The sequence below is a fragment of the Pungitius pungitius genome, unplaced genomic scaffold, assembly GCF_949316345.1.
Source record: "Pungitius pungitius unplaced genomic scaffold, fPunPun2.1 scaffold_24, whole genome shotgun sequence".
In the NCBI taxonomy this organism is placed as follows: Eukaryota; Metazoa; Chordata; class Actinopteri; order Perciformes; family Gasterosteidae; genus Pungitius; species Pungitius pungitius.
In genome coordinates this window covers 362,156-376,599 of record NW_026909886.1, presented here as the reverse complement: position 1 = coordinate 376,599, position 14,444 = coordinate 362,156, and the positions used below count along the sequence as shown (strand labels likewise).

Below are 14,444 nucleotides of genomic sequence, written 5' to 3'. Positions count from 1 at the left end.
AAATGCTTTTTACAATTGTGTAGGTGTACAATCTGCGGCGCTGGGCGGCTTTCGGAGAGAGAAGTGAAAAAGCTTACGGCACCTGGGATTCCCAGGCGGTCTTCCATCCAGGTACTAACCAGGCCCTGCTCTGCTTAGCTTCCGAGATCAGACGAGATCGGGCGGAACCAGAGAGGTATGGCCGTAAGCTGCTTTTTACCTTTTTCCTAATCCTTTAAAACGTGTCAAAGATAATCAGAAGAGTTTCTTTTTCTAAAATTGAAGCAGTTCTTAGGATTGGCAAGAGAGGTTCCTAAAACCTGAAGGTAACTTTACTTTTCTTCACTGGCAATTCTAACATGTTGGGTTAGCACCTGTATTTCAACGGCTAAATTACAAACAAAAGTATGCCAATTGTTAAATGTTGATCAACACTAATTTAGCAACCATGAAACGGAATCAATTTTGATGATATTGTCTAAGTTCCTTATATATCCAACGTTAAAACAACACTAAACATGCATCTCTTCGACAATGTGATATACTTTTTGTAATTTGTAGGTGTACAATCTGCGGCGCTCGGCGGCTTCCAGAGAGAAGTGAAAAAGCTTACGGCACCTGGGATTCCCCTAATCCTTTATAATGCGTCAAAAAATTATGTCACGCCTGCCGTTGGCATCTTTGTGTGGGTTAAATAAGGGTATGCAAAGAAGGCTGTGACATCCTATGCCGAAAATTGGATGGACTAGAGAAGACCCGCCCAGGAGTCCCAGCCAATCGGTGGATGGCCATTGCAGTCCCCGCCACCTCAAATGGCCTGACGATGGTATGGACGTAAGCCACCTTTCATCTTCTTCCTATTGCATCTCTTCTACAATGTGAAATGCTTTTTACAATTGTGTAGGTGTACAATCTGCGGCGCTGGGCGGCTTTCGGAGAGAGAAGTGAAAAAGCTTACGGCACCTGGGATTCCCAGGCGGTCTTCCATCCAGGTACTAACCAGGCCCTGCTCTGCTTAGCTTCCGAGATCAGACGAGATCGGGCGGAACCAGAGAGGTATGGCCGTAAGCTGCTCTTTATCTTTTTCCTAATCCTTTATAATGCGTCAAAAAATTATGTCACGCCTGCCGTTGGCATCTTTGTGTGGGTTAAATAAGGGTATGCAAAGAAGGCTGTGACATCCTATGCCGAAAATTGGATGGACTAGAGAAGACCCGCCCAGGAGTCCCAGCCAATCGGTGGATGGCCATTGCAGTCCCCGCCACCTCAAATGGCCTGACGATGGTACGGACGTAAGCCACCTTTCATCTTCTTCCTATTGCATCTCTTCTACAATGTGAAATGCTTTTTACAATTGTGTAGGTGTACAATCTGCGGCGCTGGGCGGCTTTCGGAGAGAGAAGTGAAAAAGCTTACGGCACCTGGGATTCCCAGGCGGTCTTCCATCCAGGTACTAACCAGGCCCTGCTCTGCTTAGCTTCCGAGATCAGACGAGATCGGGCGGAACCAGAGAGGTATGGCCGTAAGCTGCTTTTTATCTTTTTCCTAATCCTTTAAAACGTGTCAAAGATAATCAGAAGAGTTTGTTTTTCTAAAATTGAAGCAGTTCTTAGGATTGGCAAGAGAGGTTCCTAAAACCTGAAGGTAACTTTACTTTTCTTCACTGGCAATTCTAACATGTTGGGTTAGCACCTGTATTTGAACGGCTAAATTACAAACAAAAGTATGCCAATTGTTAAATGTTGATCAACACTAATTTAGCAACCATGAAACGGAATCATTTTTGATGATATTGTCTAAGTTCCTTATATATCCAACGTTAAAACAACACTAAACATGCATCTCTTCGACAATGTGATATACTTTTTGTAATTTGTAGGTGTACAATCTGCGGCGCTCGGCGGCTTCCAGAGAGAAGTGAAAAAGCTTACGGCACCTGGGATTCCCAGGCGGTCTTCCATCCAGGTACTAACCAGGCCCTGCTCTGCTTAGCTTCCGAGATCAGACGAGATCGGGCGGAACCAGAGAGGTATGGCCGTAAGCTGCTTTTTATCTTTTTCCTAATCCTTTATAATGCGTCAAAAAATTATGTCACGCCTGCCGTTGGCATCTTTGTGTGGGTTAAATAAGGGTATGCAAAGAAGGCTGTGACATCCTATGCCGAAAATTGGATGGACTAGAGAAGACCCGCCCAGGAGTCCCAGCCAATCGGTGGATGGCCATTGCAGTCCCCGCCACCTCAAATGGCCTGACGATGGTATGGACGTAAGCCACCTTTCATCTTCTTCCTATTGCATCTCTTCTACAATGTGAAATGCTTTTTACAATTGTGTAGGTGTACAATCTGCGGCGCTGGGCGGCTTTCGGAGAGAGAAGTGAAAAAGCTTACGGCACCTGGGATTCCCAGGCGGTCTTCCATCCAGGTACTAACCAGGCCCTGCTCTGCTTAGCTTCCGAGATCAGACGAGATCGGGCGGAACCAGAGAGGTATGGCAGTAAGCTGCTTTTTATCTTTTTCCTAATCCTTTAAAACGTGTCAAAGATAATCAGAAGAGTTTGTTTTTCTAAAATTGAAGCAGTTCTTAGGATTGGCAAGAGAGGTTCCTAAAACCTGAAGGTAACTTTACTTTTCTTCACTGGCAATTCTAACATGTTGGGTTAGCACCTGTATTTGAACGGCTAAATTACAAACAAAAGTATGCCAATTGTTAAATGTTGATCAACACTAATTTAGCAACCATGAAACGGAATCATTTTTGATGATATTGTCTAAGTTCCTTATATATCCAACGTTAAAACAACACTAAACATGCATCTCTTCGACAATGTGATATACTTTTTGTAATTTGTAGGTGTACAATCTGCGGCGCTCGGCGGCTTCCGGAGAGAAGTGAAAAAGCTTACGGCACCTGGGATTCCCAGGCGGTCTTCCATCCAGGTACTAACCAGGCCCTGCTCTGCTTAGCTTCCGAGATCAGACGAGATCGGGCGGAACCAGAGAGGTATGGCCGTAAGCTGCTCTTTATCTTTTTCCTAATCCTTTATAATGCGTCAAAAAATTATGTCACGCCTGCCGTTGGCATCTTTGTGTGGGTTAAATAAGGGTATGCAAAGAAGGCTGTGACATCCTATGCCGAAAATTGGATGGACTAGAGAAGACCCGCCCAGGAGTCCAAGCCAATCGGTGGATGGCCATTGCAGTCCCCGCCACCTCAAATGGCCTGACGATGGTATGGACGTAAGCCACCTTTCATCTTCTTCCTATTGCATCTCTTCTACAATGTGAAATGCTTTTTACAATTGTGTAGGTGTACAATCTGCGGCGCTGGGCGGCTTTCGGAGAGAGAAGTGAAAAAGCTTACGGCACCTGGGATTCCCAGGCGGTCTTCCATCCAGGTACTAACCAGGCCCTGCTCTGCTTAGCTTCCGAGATCAGACGAGATCGGGCGGAACCAGAGAGGTATGGCCGTAAGCTGCTTTTTATCTTTTTCCTAATCCTTTAAAACGTGTCAAAGATAATCAGAAGAGTTTCTTTTTCTAAAATTGAAGCAGTTCTTAGGATTGGCAAGAGAGGTTCCTAAAACCTGAAGGTAACTTTACTTTTCTTCACTGGCAATTCTAACATGTTGGGTTAGCACCTGTATTTCAACGGCTAAATTACAAACAAAAGTATGCCAATTGTTAAATGTTGATCAACACTAATTTAGCAACCATGAAACGGAATCATTTTTGATTAGATTGTCTAAGTTCCTTATATATCCAACGTTAAAACAACACTAAACATGCATCTCTTCGACAATGTGATATACTTTTTGTAATTTGTAGGTGTACAATCTGCGGCGCTCGGCGGCTTCCAGAGAGAAGTGAAAAAGCTTACGGCACCTGGGATTCCCAGGCGGTCTTCCATCCAGGTACTAACCAGGCCCTGCTCTGCTTAGCTTCCGAGATCAGACGAGATCGGGCGGAACCAGAGAGGTATTGCCGTAAGCTGCTCTTTATCTTTTTCCTAATCCTTTATAATGCGTCAAAAAATTATGTCACGCCTGCCGTTGGCATCTTTGTGTGGGTTAAATAAGGGTATGCAAAGAAGGCTGTGACATCCTATGCCGAAAATTGGATGGACTAGAGAAGACCCGCCCAGGAGTCCCAGCCAATCGGTGGATGGCCATTGCAGTCCCCGCCACCTCAAATGGCCTGACGATGGTACGGACGTAAGCCACCTTTAATCTTCTTCCTATTGCATCTCTTCTACAATGTGAAATGCTTTTTACAATTGTGTAGGTGTACAATCTGCGGCGCTGGGCGGCTTTCGGAGAGAGAAGTGAAAAAGCTTACGGCACCTGGGATTCCCAGGCGGTCTTCCATCCAGGTACTAACCAGGCCCTGCTCTGCTTAGCTTCCGAGATCAGACGAGATCGGGCGGAACCAGAGAGGTATGGCCGTAAGCTGCTTTTTATCTTTTTCCTAATCCTTTAAAACGTGTCAAAGATAATCAGAAGAGTTTGTTTTTCTAAAATTGAAGCAGTTCTTAGGATTGGCAAGAGAGGTTCCTAAAACCTGAAGGTAACTTTACTTTTCTTCACTGGCAATTCTAACATGTTGGGTTAGCACCTGTATTTGAACGGCTAAATTACAAACAAAAGTATGCCAATTGTTAAATGTTGATCAACACTAATTTAGCAACCATGAAACGGAATCATTTTTGATGATATTGTCTAAGTTCCTTATATATCCAACGTTAAAACAACACTAAACATGCATCTCTTCGACAATGTGATATACTTTTTGTAATTTGTAGGTGTACAATCTGCGGCGCTCGGCGGCTTCCAGAGAGAAGTGAAAAAGCTTACGGCACCTGGGATTCCCAGGCGGTCTTCCATCCAGGTACTAACCAGGCCCTGCTCTGCTTAGCTTCCGAGATCAGACGAGATCGGGCGGAACCAGAGAGGTATGGCCGTAAGCTGCTTTTTATCTTTTTCCTAATCCTTTATAATGCGTCAAAAAATTATGTCACGCCTGCCGTTGGCATCTTTGTGTGGGTTAAATAAGGGTATGCAAAGAAGGCTGTGACATCCTATGCCGAAAATTGGATGGACTAGAGAAGACCCGCCCAGGAGTCCCAGCCAATCGGTGGATGGCCATTGCAGTCCCCGCCACCTCAAATGGCCTGACGATGGTATGGACGTAAGCCACCTTTCATCTTCTTCCTATTGCATCTCTTCTACAATGTGAAATGCTTTTTACAATTGTGTAGGTGTACAATCTGCGGCGCTGGGCGGCTTTCGGAGAGAGAAGTGAAAAAGCTTACGGCACCTGGGATTCCCAGGCGGTCTTCCATCCAGGTACTAACCAGGCCCTGCTCTGCTTAGCTTCCGAGATCAGACGAGATCGGGCGGAACCAGAGAGGTATGGCCGTAAGCTGCTTTTTACCTTTTTCCTAATCCTTTAAAACGTGTCAAAGATAATCAGAAGAGTTTCTTTTTCTAAAATTGAAGCAGTTCTTAGGATTGGCAAGAGAGGTTCCTAAAACCTGAAGGTAACTTTACTTTTCTTCACTGGCAATTCTAACATGTTGGGTTAGCACCTGTATTTCAACGGCTAAATTACAAACAAAAGTATGCCAATTGTTAAATGTTGATCAACACTAATTTAGCAACCATGAAACGGAATCAATTTTGATGATATTGTCTAAGTTCCTTATATATCCAACGTTAAAACAACACTAAACATGCATCTCTTCGACAATGTGATATACTTTTTGTAATTTGTAGGTGTACAATCTGCGGCGCTCGGCGGCTTCCAGAGAGAAGTGAAAAAGCTTACGGCACCTGGGATTCCCCTAATCCTTTATAATGCGTCAAAAAATTATGTCACGCCTGCCGTTGGCATCTTTGTGTGGGTTAAATAAGGGTATGCAAAGAAGGCTGTGACATCCTATGCCGAAAATTGGATGGACTAGAGAAGACCCGCCCAGGAGTCCCAGCCAATCGGTGGATGGCCATTGCAGTCCCCGCCACCTCAAATGGCCTGACGATGGTATGGACGTAAGCCACCTTTCATCTTCTTCCTATTGCATCTCTTCTACAATGTGAAATGCTTTTTACAATTGTGTAGGTGTACAATCTGCGGCGCTGGGCGGCTTTCGGAGAGAGAAGTGAAAAAGCTTACGGCACCTGGGATTCCCAGGCGGTCTTCCATCCAGGTACTAACCAGGCCCTGCTCTGCTTAGCTTCCGAGATCAGACGAGATCGGGCGGAACCAGAGAGGTAAGGCCGTAAGCTGCTCTTTATCTTTTTCCTAATCCTTTATAATGCGTCAAAAAATTATGTCACGCCTGCCGTTGGCATCTTTGTGTGGGTTAAATAAGGGTATGCAAAGAAGGCTGTGACATCCTATGCCGAAAATTGGATGGACTAGAGAAGACCCGCCCAGGAGTCCCAGCCAATCGGTGGATGGCCATTGCAGTCCCCGCCACCTCAAATGGCCTGACGATGGTATGGACGTAAGCCACCTTTCATCTTCTTCCTATTGCATCTCTTCTACAATGTGAAATGCTTTTTACAATTGTGTAGGTGTACAATCTGCGGCGCTGGGCGGCTTTCGGAGAGAGAAGTGAAAAAGCTTACGGCACCTGGGATTCCCAGGCGGTCTTCCATCCAGGTACTAACCAGGCCCTGCTCTGCTTAGCTTCCGAGATCAGACGAGATCGGGCGGAACCAGAGAGGTATGGCAGTAAGCTGCTTTTTATCTTTTTCCTAATCCTTTAAAACGTGTCAAAGATAATCAGAAGAGTTTGTTTTTCTAAAATTGAAGCAGTTCTTAGGATTGGCAAGAGAGGTTCCTAAAACCTGAAGGTAACTTTACTTTTCTTCACTGGCAATTCTAACATGTTGGGTTAGCACCTGTATTTGAACGGCTAAATTACAAACAAAAGTATGCCAATTGTTAAATGTTGATCAACACTAATTTAGCAACCATGAAACGGAATCATTTTTGATGATATTGTCTAAGTTCCTTATATATCCAACGTTAAAACAACACTAAACATGCATCTCTTCGACAATGTGATATACTTTTTGTAATTTGTAGGTGTACAATCTGCGGCGCTCGGCGGCTTCCGGAGAGAAGTGAAAAAGCTTACGGCACCTGGGATTCCCAGGCGGTCTTCCATCCAGGTACTAACCAGGCCCTGCTCTGCTTAGCTTCCGAGATCAGACGAGATCGGGCGGAACCAGAGAGGTATGGCCGTAAGCTGCTCTTTATCTTTTTCCTAATCCTTTATAATGCGTCAAAAAATTATGTCACGCCTGCCGTTGGCATCTTTGTGTGGGTTAAATAAGGGTATGCAAAGAAGGCTGTGACATCCTATGCCGAAAATTGGATGGACTAGAGAAGACCCGCCCAGGAGTCCAAGCCAATCGGTGGATGGCCATTGCAGTCCCCGCCACCTCAAATGGCCTGACGATGGTATGGACGTAAGCCACCTTTCATCTTCTTCCTATTGCATCTCTTCTACAATGTGAAATGCTTTTTACAATTGTGTAGGTGTACAATCTGCGGCGCTGGGCGGCTTTCGGAGAGAGAAGTGAAAAAGCTTACGGCACCTGGGATTCCCAGGCGGTCTTCCATCCAGGTACTAACCAGGCCCTGCTCTGCTTAGCTTCCGAGATCAGACGAGATCGGGCGGAACCAGAGAGGTATGGCCGTAAGCTGCTTTTTATCTTTTTCCTAATCCTTTAAAACGTGTCAAAGATAATCAGAAGAGTTTCTTTTTCTAAAATTGAAGCAGTTCTTAGGATTGGCAAGAGAGGTTCCTAAAACCTGAAGGTAACTTTACTTTTCTTCACTGGCAATTCTAACATGTTGGGTTAGCACCTGTATTTCAACGGCTAAATTACAAACAAAAGTATGCCAATTGTTAAATGTTGATCAACACTAATTTAGCAACCATGAAACGGAATCAATTTTGATGATATTGTCTAAGTTCCTTATATATCCAACGTTAAAACAACACTAAACATGCATCTCTTCGACAATGTGATATACTTTTTGTAATTTGTAGGTGTACAATCTGCGGCGCTCGGCGGCTTCCGGAGAGAAGTGAAAAGGCTTACGGCACCTGGGATTCCCAGGCGGTCTTCCATCCAGGTACTAACCAGGCCCTGCTCTGCTTAGCTTCCGAGATCAGACGAGATCGGGCGGAACCAGAGAGGTATGGCCGTAAGCTGCTTTTCATCTTTTTCCTAATCCTTTAAAACGTGTCAAAGTTAATCAGAAGTTTCTTTTTCTAAAATTGAAGCAGTTCTTAGCATTGGCAAGAGAGGTTCCTAAAGCCTGAAGGTAACTTTACTTTTCTTCACTGGCAATTCTAACATGTTGGGTTAGCACCTGTATTTCAACGGCTAAATTACAAACAATAGTATGCCAATCGTAAATGTTGATCAACACTAATTTAGCAATCATGAAACGGAATCATTTTGGATAATATTGTCTAATTTCCTTTCATATCCAACGTTAAAACAACACTAAACATGCACCTCTTCTACAATGTGAAATTTTTTTTACAATTGTGTAGGTGTACAATCTACGGCGCTGGGCGGCTTTCAGAGAGAGAAGTGAAAAAGCTTACGGCACCTGGGATTCCCAGGCGGTCTTCCATCCAGGTACTAACCAGGCCCTACTCTGCTTAGCTTCCGAGATCAGACGAGATCGGGCGGAACTTTTTTTTTTTATCTTTTATTATCAAAAATACATGACATTTTATTTTAAAATACATACAACCCAGAGGGTACCGACATACAAAACAAAATAAAACACTACACAAAACCATACGAAAGAAAACCCTAAAACAAAGGGCCTTCTAGGGGGTAATCCACACAACCTTATTTTCACACAACCATATGGTTCACAAGGAGAAGCATAACTTCTCTTCATCAATGCTACATATTGTGGTACCTTCCATAAAATGTTTCTTGCACCATTCCCTTTTACACATAAATAACAGCTTTACATGCGCTTTAAACATATTCTTAAACATTTCAATTACGTCTGTTTTTTTGTGATCAAATAGCGCCCTGTTCCTTTTTAAGAGTACCGCATATCTCGCAAAGCCAAGAATGGTGTTGGTTGCAATTGTTGTACTATCTTTCTTTTTTGGCAAGCCAAAAAGCCAGACCCACTCCCACTGGCCAATGTGTTTGGCCCCCACTCCACAACAGGTCGTCAATATAGATTTGATATATGTGTGAATGGAATTTAAACCGGAACATTTCAAAAATAGATGCTCCAGATCTTCGTCTTCCCTTTCACACACAGCACACGTCCTTTGACAAATGTTTTTGTGGATCTGATGCAGGACAATACTAGTGTATATCCTCCTGTGCCTCAGCTTGAAATCTGCTTGGAATAAAGCATGTGGTAGGTGAGGTACATCTAAATTTAACCAAATGGTCCCCATCTGCTCATCTGGGAAAAGTTCCTTCCACCTTTTCTCCGATGCAGGCTTCATGGCCACTTTCCGTACCAGTATGTTATAAATGCATTTTGTTTTGGCTTTACCTATTGGCGTATACTTGTCCCCGAGGCACAGAAGGAATTCCATTTCATCGTCCTGCATCCGCTCCTCGTCATCTGTAAGGTGTAACCAATCATTGTCCACACAGTTAAATACTCTTGCACCAACATCTCTAATTTGTTTTGCTCTATACCTAACATTGGCTCTTTTGAGGCCTACTTCCGTTTTGTTTATATCAAAAACCCAATCTCCTGCTGCTTTACATATGCTCCCCAAGGAGGTCAACCCCGCACTCTCGAGTGCTTTCGACACAATGGGCCTTCCTGCATAAACAAAGAAAGGGGAGTTGAGAAAAGGTAACTGCATCACGTGCGCTCTCCATTTGCAGTCAAGGCTGAGGTGGGGAAGAATCTTGTCCCAAGCCTCCAGCACCTCACGATAGAACCCCGGCAGCCCCCCAATCACATCCCTGGGACTGAAGGCACCTAAATTGAAGTAGCTCTTCTCTCCGTATTCAGCCAGGAGCCCTGCCAGGGTGTCTTTCCAAGGATGCTTCCTCTTCGCATCCAAAAACCGTCCAAGCATTTTAACCCTTAGCGCATCTCTTTTGGCACCAATATCCATCAGAGTTAGACCCCCCTCCTCTTTCTTAGCTATTAAGGTCTTGCGTGCTATCATATTTCCCTTCCCTCTCCACAAAAAAGAGGATGTCACACTATTCAGAGAATGGAGCGCCCATTCGGGCAGCTCGCAAGATCCCAAAATATGTACAATTGTTGACAGTACCAGCGCATTACACACTTTTACCTTCCCTCTGATGGTAAGCCCACGGGCCTGCCACATATTACAGATATTTCTAGTTCGTTTTATGGCTTCATGCCAGTTTTTATCCCGGGCAGCGCTTTCGTTTTTCCCTATATACACTCCTAAAACTTTCCTCTCATCTACTAATTTGAAACCCCATTTATTTATATCCATGCTATCTTCTTTAAACACCATTATTTCTGATTTCCCACTGTTAACTTTAGCTCCCGAAGCCTTTTCGTAATCATTAATATGATTCATTACCCTCTCTATATATGTACTATTTCTTAAAAATATATTAATATCATCTGCATACTGTACTACTTTTAAATTCCTATTCCCATTCGTATTGATCCCCACTATCCTATCATCGTTATTTATCATTAAAGCCAACGGTTCTACCACCAGGCTGAAGAGCGTAGCTGACATAGGGCATCCCTGTCGTATTGACCTCCGCAGCCCCACCTGATCGGTCAGGAACCCATTTACCTTAATCCTGCTTCTGGCATTCACATACAATAATTTAACCCAGTTAATATATCTCTCCCCAAAACCATATTTACTTAACACCTCCCACAAAAAACTATGCTCTACTCGATCAAACGCTTTCTCTAGATCGATCCCCAATAAACACCCACCTTCCCTATTTAGGATCCCCACTACATTTTTTACCGTTATTATATTATCATTAATCTCCCTGCCTGGAATACCATACGTTTGCGTTTCTGTAACAATACCTTTTATCACCTCCCTCATCCTAAAGGCTAATATTTTTGCAATGATTTTATAATCCATATTTAAAACACTTATTGGTCTGTAATAGTCTAACTTATCTTTACTCCCTTTCTTCTTGTATATTAATGTGATGATCCCCTCCGTAAGCTTATCTGAAGTTTTTTTTTCCTTCTCCATTTCTTCAAACACTTGAAGCAGGATTGGGGAGAAAAACTCTGGGAAACCCTGATACAGTTCTGCCGTAAGTCCGTCGGACCCCGGGCTCTTATTCTTTTTAAGATTTTTGATTGCAGTCTCTATGTCCTGTACAGCTATATCCTTATCACAAAGGACTTTTACGGCACCTGGGATTCCCAGGCGGTCTTCCATCCAGGTACTAACCAGGCCCTGCTCTGCTTAGCTTCCGAGATCAGACGAGATCGGGCGGAACCAGAGAGGTATGGCCGTAAGCTGCTTTTTACCTTTTTCCTAATCCTTTAAAACGTGTCAAAGATAATCAGAAGAGTTTGTTTTTCTAAAATTGAAGCAGTTCTTAGGATTGGCAAGAGAGGTTCCTAAAACCTGAAGGTAACTTTACTTTTCTTCACTGGCAATTCTAACATGTTGGGTTAGCACCTGTATTTGAACGGCTAAATTACAAACAAAAGTATGCCAATTGTTAAATGTTGATCAACACTAATTTAGCAACCATGAAACGGAATCATTTTTGATGATATTGTCTAAGTTCCTTATATATCCAACGTTAAAACAACACTAAACATGCATCTCTTCGACAATGTGATATACTTTTTGTAATTTGTAGGTGTACAATCTGCGGCGCTCGGCGGCTTCCAGAGAGAAGTGAAAAAGCTTACGGCACCTGGGATTCCCAGGCGGTCTTCCATCCAGGTACTAACCAGGCCCTGCTCTGCTTAGCTTCCGAGATCAGACGAGATCGGGCGGAACCAGAGAGGTATGGCCGTAAGCTGCTTTTTATCTTTTTCCTAATCCTTTATAATGCGTCAAAAAATTATGTCACGCCTGCCGTTGGCATCTTTGTGTGGGTTAAATAAGGGTATGCAAAGAAGGCTGTGACATCCTATGCCGAAAATTGGATGGACTAGAGAAGACCCGCCCAGGAGTCCCAGCCAATCGGTGGATGGCCATTGCAGTCCCCGCCACCTCAAATGGCCTGACGATGGTATGGACGTAAGCCACCTTTCATCTTCTTCCTATTGCATCTCTTCTACAATGTGAAATGCTTTTTACAATTGTGTAGGTGTACAATCTGCGGCGCTGGGCGGCTTTCGGAGAGAGAAGTGAAAAAGCTTACGGCACCTGGGATTCCCAGGCGGTCTTCCATCCAGGTACTAACCAGGCCCTGCTCTGCTTAGCTTCCGAGATCAGACGAGATCGGGCGGAACCAGAGAGGTATGGCCGTAAGCTGCTTTTTACCTTTTTCCTAATCCTTTAAAACGTGTCAAAGATAATCAGAAGAGTTTCTTTTTCTAAAATTGAAGCAGTTCTTAGGATTGGCAAGAGAGGTTCCTAAAACCTGAAGGTAACTTTACTTTTCTTCACTGGCAATTCTAACATGTTGGGTTAGCACCTGTATTTCAACGGCTAAATTACAAACAAAAGTATGCCAATTGTTAAATGTTGATCAACACTAATTTAGCAACCATGAAACGGAATCAATTTTGATGATATTGTCTAAGTTCCTTATATATCCAACGTTAAAACAACACTAAACATGCATCTCTTCGACAATGTGATATACTTTTTGTAATTTGTAGGTGTACAATCTGCGGCGCTCGGCGGCTTCCAGAGAGAAGTGAAAAAGCTTACGGCACCTGGGATTCCCCTAATCCTTTATAATGCGTCAAAAAATTATGTCACGCCTGCCGTTGGCATCTTTGTGTGGGTTAAATAAGGGTATGCAAAGAAGGCTGTGACATCCTATGCCGAAAATTGGATGGACTAGAGAAGACCCGCCCAGGAGTCCCAGCCAATCGGTGGATGGCCATTGCAGTCCCCGCCACCTCAAATGGCCTGACGATGGTATGGACGTAAGCCACCTTTCATCTTCTTCCTATTGCATCTCTTCTACAATGTGAAATGCTTTTTACAATTGTGTAGGTGTACAATCTGCGGCGCTGGGCGGCTTTCGGAGAGAGAAGTGAAAAAGCTTACGGCACCTGGGATTCCCAGGCGGTCTTCCATCCAGGTACTAACCAGGCCCTGCTCTGCTTAGCTTCCGAGATCAGACGAGATCGGGCGGAACCAGAGAGGTAAGGCCGTAAGCTGCTCTTTATCTTTTTCCTAATCCTTTATAATGCGTCAAAAAATTATGTCACGCCTGCCGTTGGCATCTTTGTGTGGGTTAAATAAGGGTATGCAAAGAAGGCTGTGACATCCTATGCCGAAAATTGGATGGACTAGAGAAGACCCGCCCAGGAGTCCCAGCCAATCGGTGGATGGCCATTGCAGTCCCCGCCACCTCAAATGGCCTGACGATGGTATGGACGTAAGCCACCTTTCATCTTCTTCCTATTGCATCTCTTCTACAATGTGAAATGCTTTTTACAATTGTGTAGGTGTACAATCTGCGGCGCTGGGCGGCTTTCGGAGAGAGAAGTGAAAAAGCTTACGGCACCTGGGATTCCCAGGCGGTCTTCCATCCAGGTACTAACCAGGCCCTGCTCTGCTTAGCTTCCGAGATCAGACGAGATCGGGCGGAACCAGAGAGGTATGGCAGTAAGCTGCTTTTTATCTTTTTCCTAATCCTTTAAAACGTGTCAAAGATAATCAGAAGAGTTTGTTTTTCTAAAATTGAAGCAGTTCTTAGGATTGGCAAGAGAGGTTCCTAAAACCTGAAGGTAACTTTACTTTTCTTCACTGGCAATTCTAACATGTTGGGTTAGCACCTGTATTTGAACGGCTAAATTACAAACAAAAGTATGCCAATTGTTAAATGTTGATCAACACTAATTTAGCAACCATGAAACGGAATCATTTTTGATGATATTGTCTAAGTTCCTTATATATCCAACGTTAAAACAACACTAAACATGCATCTCTTCGACAATGTGATATACTTTTTGTAATTTGTAGGTGTACAATCTGCGGCGCTCGGCGGCTTCCGGAGAGAAGTGAAAAAGCTTACGGCACCTGGGATTCCCAGGCGGTCTTCCATCCAGGTACTAACCAGGCCCTGCTCTGCTTAGCTTCCGAGATCAGACGAGATCGGGCGGAACCAGAGAGGTATGGCCGTAAGCTGCTCTTTATCTTTTTCCTAATCCTTTATAATGCGTCAAAAAATTATGTCACGCCTGCCGTTGGCATCTTTGTGTGGGTTAAATAAGGGTATGCAAAGAAGGCTGTGACATCCTATGCCGAAAATTGGATGGACTAGAGAAGACCCGCCCAGGAG

General features: G+C 44.0%; 22 non-coding genes across 22 annotated transcripts; all 22 read right to left on the bottom strand.

Annotated features, from left to right (window-relative positions):
- Positions 1 to 70: 70 nt before the first annotated feature.
- LOC134118917 (5S ribosomal RNA) lies at positions 71 to 189 on the bottom strand. Its single transcript, XR_009950478.1, has one exon. It is a non-coding gene; the product is annotated as a 5S ribosomal RNA (ribosomal RNA).
- A 741-nt stretch (positions 190 to 930) lies between these two features.
- On the bottom strand, positions 931 to 1,049 carry LOC134118906 (5S ribosomal RNA). Its single transcript, XR_009950467.1, has one exon. It is a non-coding gene; the product is annotated as a 5S ribosomal RNA (ribosomal RNA).
- Positions 1,050 to 1,388: 339 nt separating this feature from the next.
- Positions 1,389 to 1,507, bottom strand: LOC134118894 (5S ribosomal RNA). The gene has a single exon (XR_009950455.1). It is a non-coding gene; the product is annotated as a 5S ribosomal RNA (ribosomal RNA).
- A 396-nt stretch (positions 1,508 to 1,903) lies between these two features.
- Positions 1,904 to 2,022, bottom strand: LOC134118883 (5S ribosomal RNA). Its single transcript, XR_009950444.1, has one exon. It is a non-coding gene; the product is annotated as a 5S ribosomal RNA (ribosomal RNA).
- Positions 2,023 to 2,361: 339 nt separating this feature from the next.
- On the bottom strand, positions 2,362 to 2,480 carry LOC134119092 (5S ribosomal RNA). Its single transcript, XR_009950654.1, has one exon. It is a non-coding gene; the product is annotated as a 5S ribosomal RNA (ribosomal RNA).
- A 396-nt stretch (positions 2,481 to 2,876) lies between these two features.
- Positions 2,877 to 2,995, bottom strand: LOC134118872 (5S ribosomal RNA). Its single transcript, XR_009950433.1, has one exon. It is a non-coding gene; the product is annotated as a 5S ribosomal RNA (ribosomal RNA).
- A 339-nt stretch (positions 2,996 to 3,334) lies between these two features.
- On the bottom strand, positions 3,335 to 3,453 carry LOC134118861 (5S ribosomal RNA). The gene has a single exon (XR_009950422.1). It is a non-coding gene; the product is annotated as a 5S ribosomal RNA (ribosomal RNA).
- Positions 3,454 to 3,849: 396 nt separating this feature from the next.
- On the bottom strand, positions 3,850 to 3,968 carry LOC134118702 (5S ribosomal RNA). The gene has a single exon (XR_009950263.1). It is a non-coding gene; the product is annotated as a 5S ribosomal RNA (ribosomal RNA).
- A 339-nt stretch (positions 3,969 to 4,307) lies between these two features.
- Positions 4,308 to 4,426, bottom strand: LOC134118850 (5S ribosomal RNA). The gene has a single exon (XR_009950411.1). It is a non-coding gene; the product is annotated as a 5S ribosomal RNA (ribosomal RNA).
- Positions 4,427 to 4,822: 396 nt separating this feature from the next.
- Positions 4,823 to 4,941, bottom strand: LOC134118839 (5S ribosomal RNA). The gene has a single exon (XR_009950400.1). It is a non-coding gene; the product is annotated as a 5S ribosomal RNA (ribosomal RNA).
- Positions 4,942 to 5,280: 339 nt separating this feature from the next.
- LOC134118828 (5S ribosomal RNA) lies at positions 5,281 to 5,399 on the bottom strand. The gene has a single exon (XR_009950389.1). It is a non-coding gene; the product is annotated as a 5S ribosomal RNA (ribosomal RNA).
- A 741-nt stretch (positions 5,400 to 6,140) lies between these two features.
- Positions 6,141 to 6,259, bottom strand: LOC134118754 (5S ribosomal RNA). Its single transcript, XR_009950315.1, has one exon. It is a non-coding gene; the product is annotated as a 5S ribosomal RNA (ribosomal RNA).
- A 339-nt stretch (positions 6,260 to 6,598) lies between these two features.
- LOC134119091 (5S ribosomal RNA) lies at positions 6,599 to 6,717 on the bottom strand. Its single transcript, XR_009950653.1, has one exon. It is a non-coding gene; the product is annotated as a 5S ribosomal RNA (ribosomal RNA).
- Positions 6,718 to 7,113: 396 nt separating this feature from the next.
- Positions 7,114 to 7,232, bottom strand: LOC134118817 (5S ribosomal RNA). Its single transcript, XR_009950378.1, has one exon. It is a non-coding gene; the product is annotated as a 5S ribosomal RNA (ribosomal RNA).
- Positions 7,233 to 7,571: 339 nt separating this feature from the next.
- LOC119202565 (5S ribosomal RNA) lies at positions 7,572 to 7,690 on the bottom strand. Its single transcript, XR_005115989.2, has one exon. It is a non-coding gene; the product is annotated as a 5S ribosomal RNA (ribosomal RNA).
- Positions 7,691 to 8,086: 396 nt separating this feature from the next.
- LOC134117920 (5S ribosomal RNA) lies at positions 8,087 to 8,205 on the bottom strand. The gene has a single exon (XR_009949476.1). It is a non-coding gene; the product is annotated as a 5S ribosomal RNA (ribosomal RNA).
- A 3,159-nt stretch (positions 8,206 to 11,364) lies between these two features.
- On the bottom strand, positions 11,365 to 11,483 carry LOC134119146 (5S ribosomal RNA). Its single transcript, XR_009950708.1, has one exon. It is a non-coding gene; the product is annotated as a 5S ribosomal RNA (ribosomal RNA).
- Positions 11,484 to 11,879: 396 nt separating this feature from the next.
- On the bottom strand, positions 11,880 to 11,998 carry LOC134118797 (5S ribosomal RNA). The gene has a single exon (XR_009950358.1). It is a non-coding gene; the product is annotated as a 5S ribosomal RNA (ribosomal RNA).
- Positions 11,999 to 12,337: 339 nt separating this feature from the next.
- Positions 12,338 to 12,456, bottom strand: LOC134118785 (5S ribosomal RNA). Its single transcript, XR_009950346.1, has one exon. It is a non-coding gene; the product is annotated as a 5S ribosomal RNA (ribosomal RNA).
- A 741-nt stretch (positions 12,457 to 13,197) lies between these two features.
- LOC134118753 (5S ribosomal RNA) lies at positions 13,198 to 13,316 on the bottom strand. The gene has a single exon (XR_009950314.1). It is a non-coding gene; the product is annotated as a 5S ribosomal RNA (ribosomal RNA).
- Positions 13,317 to 13,655: 339 nt separating this feature from the next.
- On the bottom strand, positions 13,656 to 13,774 carry LOC134119090 (5S ribosomal RNA). Its single transcript, XR_009950652.1, has one exon. It is a non-coding gene; the product is annotated as a 5S ribosomal RNA (ribosomal RNA).
- Positions 13,775 to 14,170: 396 nt separating this feature from the next.
- LOC134118774 (5S ribosomal RNA) lies at positions 14,171 to 14,289 on the bottom strand. Its single transcript, XR_009950335.1, has one exon. It is a non-coding gene; the product is annotated as a 5S ribosomal RNA (ribosomal RNA).
- Positions 14,290 to 14,444: the final 155 nt, after the last annotated feature.